This window comes from Vipera ursinii (assembly GCF_947247035.1).
Source record: "Vipera ursinii genome assembly, chromosome: 4".
Lineage (NCBI taxonomy): Eukaryota > Metazoa > Chordata > Lepidosauria > Squamata > Viperidae > Vipera > Vipera ursinii.
In genome coordinates this window covers 84,555,224-84,565,054 of record NC_139514.1, presented here as the reverse complement: position 1 = coordinate 84,565,054, position 9,831 = coordinate 84,555,224, and positions in this window count along the sequence as shown.

The window sequence follows — 9,831 nt, the reverse complement described above, 5'->3', positions numbered from 1 at the left end:
CACAGCACAGCTGCCTTTGAGTTTTTCATTTATATACAGTATGTATAGCTGTTGTAAAATAGAACACATAGTTTTGTCCCAGCATAGTTGTATTTGCTAAAACTTTCTGCATTGAACTTTTATTTTATTTATTTGTTTGAAGAAGTATTAGCATACCATAAACATATGGTTACTGTTTTGTATAGTCTTAATTCATCAAGTCCATGTATGCTGTAAATGTGCTAGTCTTTAGGGATAAAAAAAATAAAGAACTGACAAGCATGCTGAGATGACTGTTTTTTTAAAAAAAACAATATGGTCACAGGTATAAGCCCTATATTTGTAGTTTTTAAAGTTTTCATACCAATAAATTCTCTTTGTAGCGCTGATCTATTTTAGAAAAAAAAGTCACATTTATTTTGGCATAAACATGTATAGTCTCTGAAAGATTATCTTTCTCTACATCTTGGAAGATGTTTCATTATTTCTTCCTAAAACTGTATTTATGTTTTGATATTTTCTAAAAAACATATTACCATGTAGTAGTACTTCTATGCCCTTATCAATAAGCAAGAAGAGCTGCAATTTTTCTTTACAGTTTAATTCAAATCACTGGATACTTTACAATGAAAATAAATTGATGAATTTGTTTGTGTTATTTATATAAACTGGTAGTTTCCAATAAAAAATAAATCAAAATGAAATCAAACATTAATGAATCATGAATTCAGTAGTAGAAAATGAGACCCAACAGAAAGCTAATGGCAATCTTCAAAAGATATAAATATCACAAATATGCCAGTATTCAATTGCAGATACTAGAAATAGACTTCAGGTGCAAGAATTAGACTCTGTAGAGTCAAAGAACTGGTTCTAAGCCAGGAAGAGCCAATATGATATATGGTCAAGCTTGGACTAGGGCAAAACCAGATTCTCATCCGTCCACAGCCTTGGAAACTCACTGACATTGGGCTAATTATTCTTAACTGAATCTACTTCCTAAAGTGGTTGTGACGACAGAGGAAAAAAGTTCACCATGTTAAGGGCTACTGACTTTCTAAAGAAATGACGGAAGAAGACAACAACTTAATAATGAGTTTTGAACATGGTTTTTGAAAACACCCTCATTCCCATCTTATTCTGTTCCACCTAACCTCATGTGTAGTGATAAGTTGTGTTTGAGGGACTTTCAGCATGCTTTATAGTACTGTTTATAGTACTGCTTGATGGCTTGCTATTCAAGGAGAGCCAAAGATAGGCAAAAATCACAACCACACCTGTTCTTCCTCTTACAATGTTTTATTATTTATTTATGTACAGCTATCAGTATTTTAGGGAACAAAGAAATAATCCTTCTGCTCACAATCTAATCTTCAATATAGGGAACTCCAATATAAGGAAGACTGTATGACTATGAACAAAGAAATCATTAATCAGTCTCCATACTTTTATTAATTTGCTCACTTCTATGGATAGATTGATATATTCAACAAAGTAATTGGGAAAAAGTGCTTTTTCGCCTAGGGTTATAAAGATATTAAAAGTTTTAAACTAAGCCTTACTGCAAAGATAACCACTTACTTCAATATTATAGAGGTTAATCCCTTTAATCTTACCTATGACAAAATGTAAGTAATACAGTCTGTGTTTTAGTTGTAAAAATGAGAACGATGAAAATTGTTTTCATTGACTTTTCAGTGGTGGTTTTTATTGCATTTCAGTAAAATATAAAGCTGGGAAATTCAATTCCATTATCTCCCACATAATTTTGGCTCTAAGAATATTGATTTAAATTGCTCCTTTTCCAGTTTCTTTTATTCAACACTTTTTTAATATTCTAACAATACACTGGGTAAATATTAACAAGATCTGATCAAATTCCACATCGTTGAAAAGTAGCAAGCATTCAGACTGAGAGAACCTGAGAGCTCAGCAGGTAAGGATAAACATATTTTTCACAAATGAAGGCGAATATACAGTACATGTCCCAGGATAATGCTGCAGGATCCAATCTGAGTCAGTTACCAGGACCAGAGATTTAGTCTTTTGAGCTTTTGGACTCGTGCTGGAGCCCATCCTCATGAAAACGTGGAAGAATAAACCTTTGGTCCTGGAGAAGGACTCATATTGGAAACTGCAAAAAAAAATTTATAAGGAAAAAGTAGTTTTTATAAAAAAAAAGGATCTTGGTGAGATAGAGGACAGGAATATATTACAGTATGGTTAGCAGAATAGATGGCATGCAATTTAAAATTACTGGATCACAGTTCAACTTTTTTTAAAAAAAAATCTGCTAATGTAGTTGCAAAGGATGAATTAGATTCCTGATTAGTAGCTTTTTGTTTATTTAAAATAAAGCCATTTTTAAAATGCTCTTTAGCTAGGTGTACTTTCAGAGCCACCTACAAACTACAATTTATTCACATTAGAATTATATGATTACCCAACTCACCATAGTGACTCTCAGCAGCTAACAAGATTTAAAATCAAAACAAAAATAACAAACTACATCCAATGGCAATTGAGGTAAAGCCAATTTGCCACAAATTGATAATTACATGGACACTAACTAGCAGTTCAACCCCCATGCATGTGTTCAAAGTGTTATGAAATGCCAGCAGGATTGGGGTCCAGAATCAAGGCCAATCTAATCTGGGGGTGGGGGGAACAGTGTTCAAAAAAGAAGGTGATACAGCAAAATTTGTAATTGCAACAATTTATGAAAAGAAATGGATAGTGTTTATAATGAGTGAAACAAGCTACCAGTGAAACAAGCTCAGTAAAACAAAGACAATGGTGGGTCTCTGAAAAAAATCCTGTTGACCCAACTTTTACAGAATGTTGATTATAACAGAGAGAAGCTCTGTTGTCCTTATATGTTGTTAAATCACAAACTCCGGCACTTTTATCATTAGCTGCTGGCTAAAGCTATTAATACTTTAAGTTCAGCACACATAGCCTCTAAAGTAATGCACCCTGGAATTGCTGGCTGCCCTTGTAAAATTGCCCTTTAGCCTTTTTGGATGTTGCTGGATTGGTGGGGCTGGCTTAACATTCCCACCGCAGTGTGTGGAACTCAGGGACAGGAAAAACAGACAACACAAATGCACAAAGTCAATGTTCTAATGCTTTTTTCTTCACAAGTGCTTTGATCATGCCTGATCGTTCAGAACTTCTAAAAAATAATCATTTGTTTTTGTTAGTTGCAAAGTTGTTTCCGACCCATTGTGACCCCATGGACAACGTTCCTCCAGGCCTTCCTGTCCTCTACCATCTTCTGGAGTTCATTTAGGCTCACGCCTACTGCTTCAGTGACTCCATCCAGCCACCTCATTCTCTGTCGTCCCATTCTTCTCTTGCCCTCAACCTTTCCCAGCATTAGGCTCTTCTCCAGTGAGTCCTTCCTTCTCATTAGGTGGCCAAAGTATTTGAGTTTCAACTTCAGGATCTGGCCTTCTAAAGAGCAGTCAGGATTGATCTCCTCCTCTAGGACTGACTGGTTTGATCGCCTTGCAATGCAAGGGAATCACAGGAGTCTTCTCCAGCACCATAGTTCAAAGGTTTCAATTCTTTGGCGCTCAGCCTTTCTAATGGTCCAACTTTCACAGCCATATATTGCAACTGGGAAGACCATAGCCTTGACTATACGTACTTTTGTTGGGAGGGTGATGTCTCTGCTTTTTAGTGTGCTGTCTAGATTTGACATGGGTTTCCTCCCCAGGAGCAAGCGTCTTTTAATTTCTTGGCTACAGTGATCTGCAGTGATGTTGGAGCCCAGGAAAATAAAATCTGTCACTACCTCCATTTCTTCCCCATCTATTTGCCAGGAATTGAGAGGGCCGGATGCCATGATCTTGGTTTTCTTAATGTTTAGTTTCAACCCAGTTTTTGCACTCTCCTTCTTCACTCGCAACAAGAGGCTCTTTAGTTCCTCTTCACTTTCTGCCATTAGAGTGGTATCATCTGCATATCTTAGGTTGTTGATGTTTCTTCCGGCAATCTTAATTCCAACTTTTGATTCATCTAGCCCTGCCTTTCTCATGATGTGCTCTGCATATAAGTTAAACAGGCAGGGTGACAGTATACAGCCTTGCCGGATTTCTTTCCCAATTTTGAACCAATCAGTGGTTCCATGTCCAGTTCTCACTGTTGCTTCTAGATCCGCATAGAGAGTTCTTCTTGACCCACAGAGAGTTCTGACAAAACGTGATCCACTGGAGAAGGAAATGGCAACCCACTCCAGTATCTTTGCCATGAAAACTCCATGGAAAATCATCATAAGGACCCATTAATATTTTCTAGTGGTTTCTTACCCTGCTCTTGACCTCTTCCATATCTCTGCTCAGTTTATTTATATTCTCTCATTTTGGAGCAAGAAATGGGGAACCAAAAGGATTAGGATGATAAAATAGCCCTGAAGGCATTTGGTGTTTTTTAAAAATAAATAAATAAATCTGCACCTAACATGAAAGTGTCAGCAAATCTCTAGTTAGGATGAACCTTTACTGTTAGACTGATTTCTGAAAAAATAGCTTTTATTTCTATTATGGTGGGATTCAGGTTCTTTGATAGAGTACCTGGTAAAACGTCACTGTATGGAAGGCTGAAAAGCACCACCCTAAAAATTGGTAAGAAAAGCGTTGTTAAACTAATGCTTATCATATGAAGGAACATTCTCTTTAAAACCCTGTAAGTGTACTTTTGTCGAACTCTGCATCACAACTGAATTTGTTCTGCAACAGACATGCTTAACTCACAGAATTAAGCCAGGCATTCAGGAGTCTGAACTACTAACTCAACCAATAGACAAAAGAGCCAGATCAATTCCTAGAACCAGACTACAGAAACAGAAAATCACTGGTTGTCACCTACAGCTCTTGCCACTCAACCATAATGACAAGGACGGTGCCTTTTCTCAAATCCGGATGGCATTCTTCCACACTCTGCCATATTTGCATACAATCACCTTGAAACAGATTCACACAAGTGATAAGAATAGTGAGGTTAACATGAGAACCAGACCCTTCAACAAACCCACAAAGCTACTTTGCCCCTTCCCCTGTATTTATACTAATGGCTACATCACAGGCCCCCACAATTTCTCACATCTCATGCTCCTCTTCCAATGCTGTTATCTGCCAGCATTGTTCCTCTGCATCTACTTTGGAGAAAGTCAAATGGTTTGCAAAAGAATCAACAGGCACAAGTTTGACATCTGTTCTCAGCACAATGCAAACAACAGCAGAGGCAGGATACATCATAGATTTCAGAGTTGTCATTTTACAATAAAATGATGTCAGGATCAGAGAGTGAGTCCACCAAACTGACAACTCTAAAGTTTTCAAGCTATCTTAGAAGACCCCAGCAATTAGGTGTTTGACACATTACAATTGCTAATTGATGAAGTTCTCCAACTCTGTCTCACACCTAACATTTAGTTACATATCCATCCTTTTCAAGTTCTACACCAGTTGACCCATTCCTGGCATCTGATGAAGTGAGCTACACCTCATGAAAGCTTCTGCTGCTTAATATTTTTTTTTTAGTTTGAAACTGTGCTTCCAGATTGTTGATTTAAGGGAAATGTGGCAATTTCTAACTGGAAGCCTTTATAGTATAGTGCAATAGCACATGAATTATCTCTTTAGCCTCACATGGGCAGGACAGGAGCTGCGGATTGTATACACACGAATCTGAGATTACTGGAAGTATCTGAATGTACAGGTAGTACAATTGAGCCCAAAATTTATGTTAAGTGAGACATTTGTTAAGTGAATTTTACCCCATTTTGTGACCTCTCTTGCTACAATTGTTAAGGAATCGCTGCAGTCATAAGTTAGTAACCCAGTTGTTAAGTGAATCTGGCTTCCCCATTGACTTTGCTTGTTAGAAGGTTGCAAAAGATCACATGACCTTGAGACATAAATATGAACCAGTTGCCAGGCATCTGAAATTTGATCACATGATCATGGGGATGCTGCAAGGGTTGTAACTGAAAAATGATCATAAATCACATTTTCAATAGTGTTGTAACTTTGAATGCTCACTAAATGAACTGTTATAAGTTGAGGACTACCTGTATAGCATACACAGGGGTAGGCAACCTTGGCTCTTTTATGACTCGTGGACTTCAACTCGCAGAATTCCTGAGCCAGTCATAAAAGAGCCAAGGTTGCCTACCCCTGGCATAGTGCAAATAGCACATGAACTCTTTAGCCTCACACAGCAGGAAAAGGAGTTGCGGATGGTATAACCTCCAATCTGAGGACCACTGAAGCTTTGCATCGGCTCGCCACAGGGCTGCGTGCTTAGCCCCTACCTGTACTCATTGTACACATATGACTGTGTATCATCCGACCCATCTACTGCTATAATTAAGTTCACAGATGATACTACCGTAGTGGGTCTTATTACAAGTGGGGATGAGACAGCATACAGGGGGGAGGTACAAAAACTATCCATATGGTGTTTATTTATTTATTTATTTATTTATTTGGATTTACATACCGCCCCTCTCCGAAGGGACTCGGGGCGGTGTACAGGGCAATTAAAACACTATAAACAACACATAATATATAAAAATTAAAATGAAATTAAATCAAATAGCCCTAAACAATAAACACATTCTAAAATTTAATTTTTTTTTTTAAATTTAAGATCTAAAATCCCAGTCCCTCAGTCCAGTCCGGCAAGTTCAAATAGCCAAGTCTTCAGGTCGTGGTAAAACGAGCGAAGGTGGGGAGCCATCCAGAGCTCAACTGGAAGCTGATTCCAGAGGGCAGGCGCGCCCACAGAGAATGCTCTCCCCCTGGGGGCTGCCAGTCAACATTCCCTGACCGACGGCACCCTGAGGAGACCCTCTCTGTGGGAGCGCACAGGATGATGGGAAGTTAACGCCGGCAAAAGGTGCTCCTGTAAATAACCCGGACCCATGCCACAAAACTTGCACCTGAACATTGGCAAGACAAAAGAGATGGTGCTAGACTTCCAGAGAGAAAAGGAGGAACCTGCTCCACTTTACATTGGGGGGGGGACTGTGTGGAGAGAGTTTCCTCCTTTAAATTTCTGGGAGTCTACCTCTGTGAAGATCTGACCTGGAAAGTTAATACAACCCAGGTGGCCAGAAAGGCCCAACAGAGACTTCACTTTCTCAGGGTCTTGTGGAAGAACAGGGTAGAACAATGACTAATGACCCTCTTTTACCAGTCTACTATAGAGAGGGTCCTCTCATACTGTATTGTGGTTTGGTATGCTGGTCTGACAGCCACGGATAGGAAAGCATTACAGAGGGTGGTGAGCACAGCACAAGGCATTGTGGGCTGTCCCCTGACACCATTGGATGACATCACCAGGGCTCGTTGCCTTGGAAGAGTGAGGAAAATTCTCAGGGATGACTCACACCCTGGACGGTATCTCTTTACTCTCCTACCATCGGGTAGGAGATATAGGAGTATAGCCAGCCATACCAACAGGCTGAAGAACAGCTTTTATCCATGGGCTGTTAGGCTTTTGAACGGGAAATAATTTTATAAACTTTATGCATGATTGACTTGCGAGGCTGGTGTATTGTGCAATTAGCTCACATGGTGTAATAAAATGGAGGGTTTGTGTCACTGCGAGTTGGGGGTGGGGGCACGAAGGGAGGCTCAGCCAATCTCAATGTATACATGGTTGTACTTTGACAATAAAGGTTCATTCATTCAACTGAAGATGTGCGTGAATGGTCTGATTTTATGTGGGAAGATAAGTAACATATCCGGTTTCATTAAAGCTTCAGCCGGCTGTTTCATAAATCCTCACTAACAATAACAAGTCAGCCATATGCACCTCTTGGAGAAGTGGTTCTTGGTCCGTTAGTTCCTGAAACTAGGTCTGGCAAGGCCACAACGAAGATGAAAAGGTGTTCGCTGCCAAGCCGACTATCCTTGAAGAAATTGCACCGTTAGCGCTACACTGCAAGCAGCAATGCAACTGCTGGGCAGATTTTCATGGCTAAAAATATCTCCGTGCATATCTGCAGGTCGAGCCTCCAAGTGCTAGTAGCTCAGCTGCCTCCAGGCCCAGTGACCACCTCTAGTTCTCGAGTAAGGCATCCTTACCAGATTGTCTCAAAGAGGGTCCACGCCTGCAACGATTGGAACGCGGGTGCCATAACAATGATGCAAATTTACGCCAAAAGATTTCAGTTGGGCAGCCTGTGATTGGCCAAATCACTCTGGGCGCTCGTTCTCTTTTCAGCCCCGCCCACGGGAAGGCTTAGATTCCTGCTCCGTCTTTGCTGTCATCAGTTTGGCAGGTTAGCTCGTCTACTTCCTCGTTTTTTATTAGCAGATTTTTTTTATCCCACTTTTTAGACTGGTTTCATGTATCCCTAATAGCGGCTGTTAGTGATAAAGGGGAATTATCGTTTTATCTTTGTCTTTTTTTTAAGGAGGCAAATTCCTGGCCTTGGATTTTAGGCAAATATGCTTAAATAGTCCAGCTGCTCCAAGTTTAACTTGCTAATTTCTTTCTTTCAGACTCCTCAGTGCTTTGTATAATAAGTTTATAAACTGGACTAAGTTCAAAAGGTTTCCTAAAATGACCTTGCACATTTAAAACTCTATTCTGCTTATTTTCTGATATCAAGAATAACAACTACACAGCAAGCAGAAGTTCAGGAAGCACATCTATTACCAATACAACTCACACTGGTGCATTTTCCTAGTTAGCTGTCATAAAGTACAAATATCTCCCATCAGATTATAACCAATGTCCTGATGGATTGGATCCTGGCTATTCAGTTCAATAGCCTGTTCTTATGGTGGCCAACCAACCACCTAAGGGAGCCCCCTGGCCTCCTTGCAGACAGCTGTCCTGCTAAAGTGGTAGAGCTTCAAAAAACATCTGTCCTGAAGGACACTAAGTTAGGTGCTTCCTCTCCAGAATCATCCTCAGCTTCCAAACTATGAAGAGAATATTGTAAAAATGATGTAGTTATCCCAGACTCCAAAAGACCTTTTTGATTCCTATATTAAAAGTTATAAAGTTCTGCATTCCTGAGTTGTAGTGATAAATCTCTTTACATTTGTTCATAATTGTCCTTGCTTCAAGATAAAACCTCTGGCTTTCCCCAATTATAATTATGAAGTCTGCATTCCTGTGATAAACCTTTGTCCCCTGCTTCATTTATAACAAGACTTGTCTTTTATAATTGTCCTTGCTTTGAGTTATGTTTCAAGTTATGTTTCAAGTCATGCCTTTCAAAGATATGCCTTCCTGATGACAACCCTTGTATTTTCTGTTAGCATACGATAAGCTATGCTTTATTGTTTCCTGTGATGACCTTTGCTCTCTTCATTAGCAGTTGTATACAATGAGTTATGTTTTCCTTATGTTTCCCTTTGACCTTCCATATGTTGCTCCCTCATGAGTGTGTTTCCCCCTCCCAAATGAAACAGCCTAATAAAAATAGGGTGTGCGAAGCTGTTCGGGGGCAAAAAACATCCACCCCGGGCACTCTGTGCTCTCTCACCTTGAACAAACTTGTGTTGGTGCCTCAGTTTGTCCTAGGACTCTGCTCCTGAGCTATCGCAGTTCCCAAGTGTGACCGTTGGAACGTCCGGCACACTGGGTCGGTGGCAAAGGGCAAGATCCTTCCATATTCAAGGTGTTCACCCTTGCAAGGGTCCCTCTAAATTCTCACCCCTGTTACGGGGCTCTAAGAGTTGAGGCCAGAACCCTGATCAACCGCTCAGCACAACAAAATGATGTTTAGTAAAGATAGGTTTTTGCTCCATCAAACATAACAATTATATACATGGAACTTAAAATACAGAAGACCAAAAAATGCCCTTGGATCGAGCAGAGGAG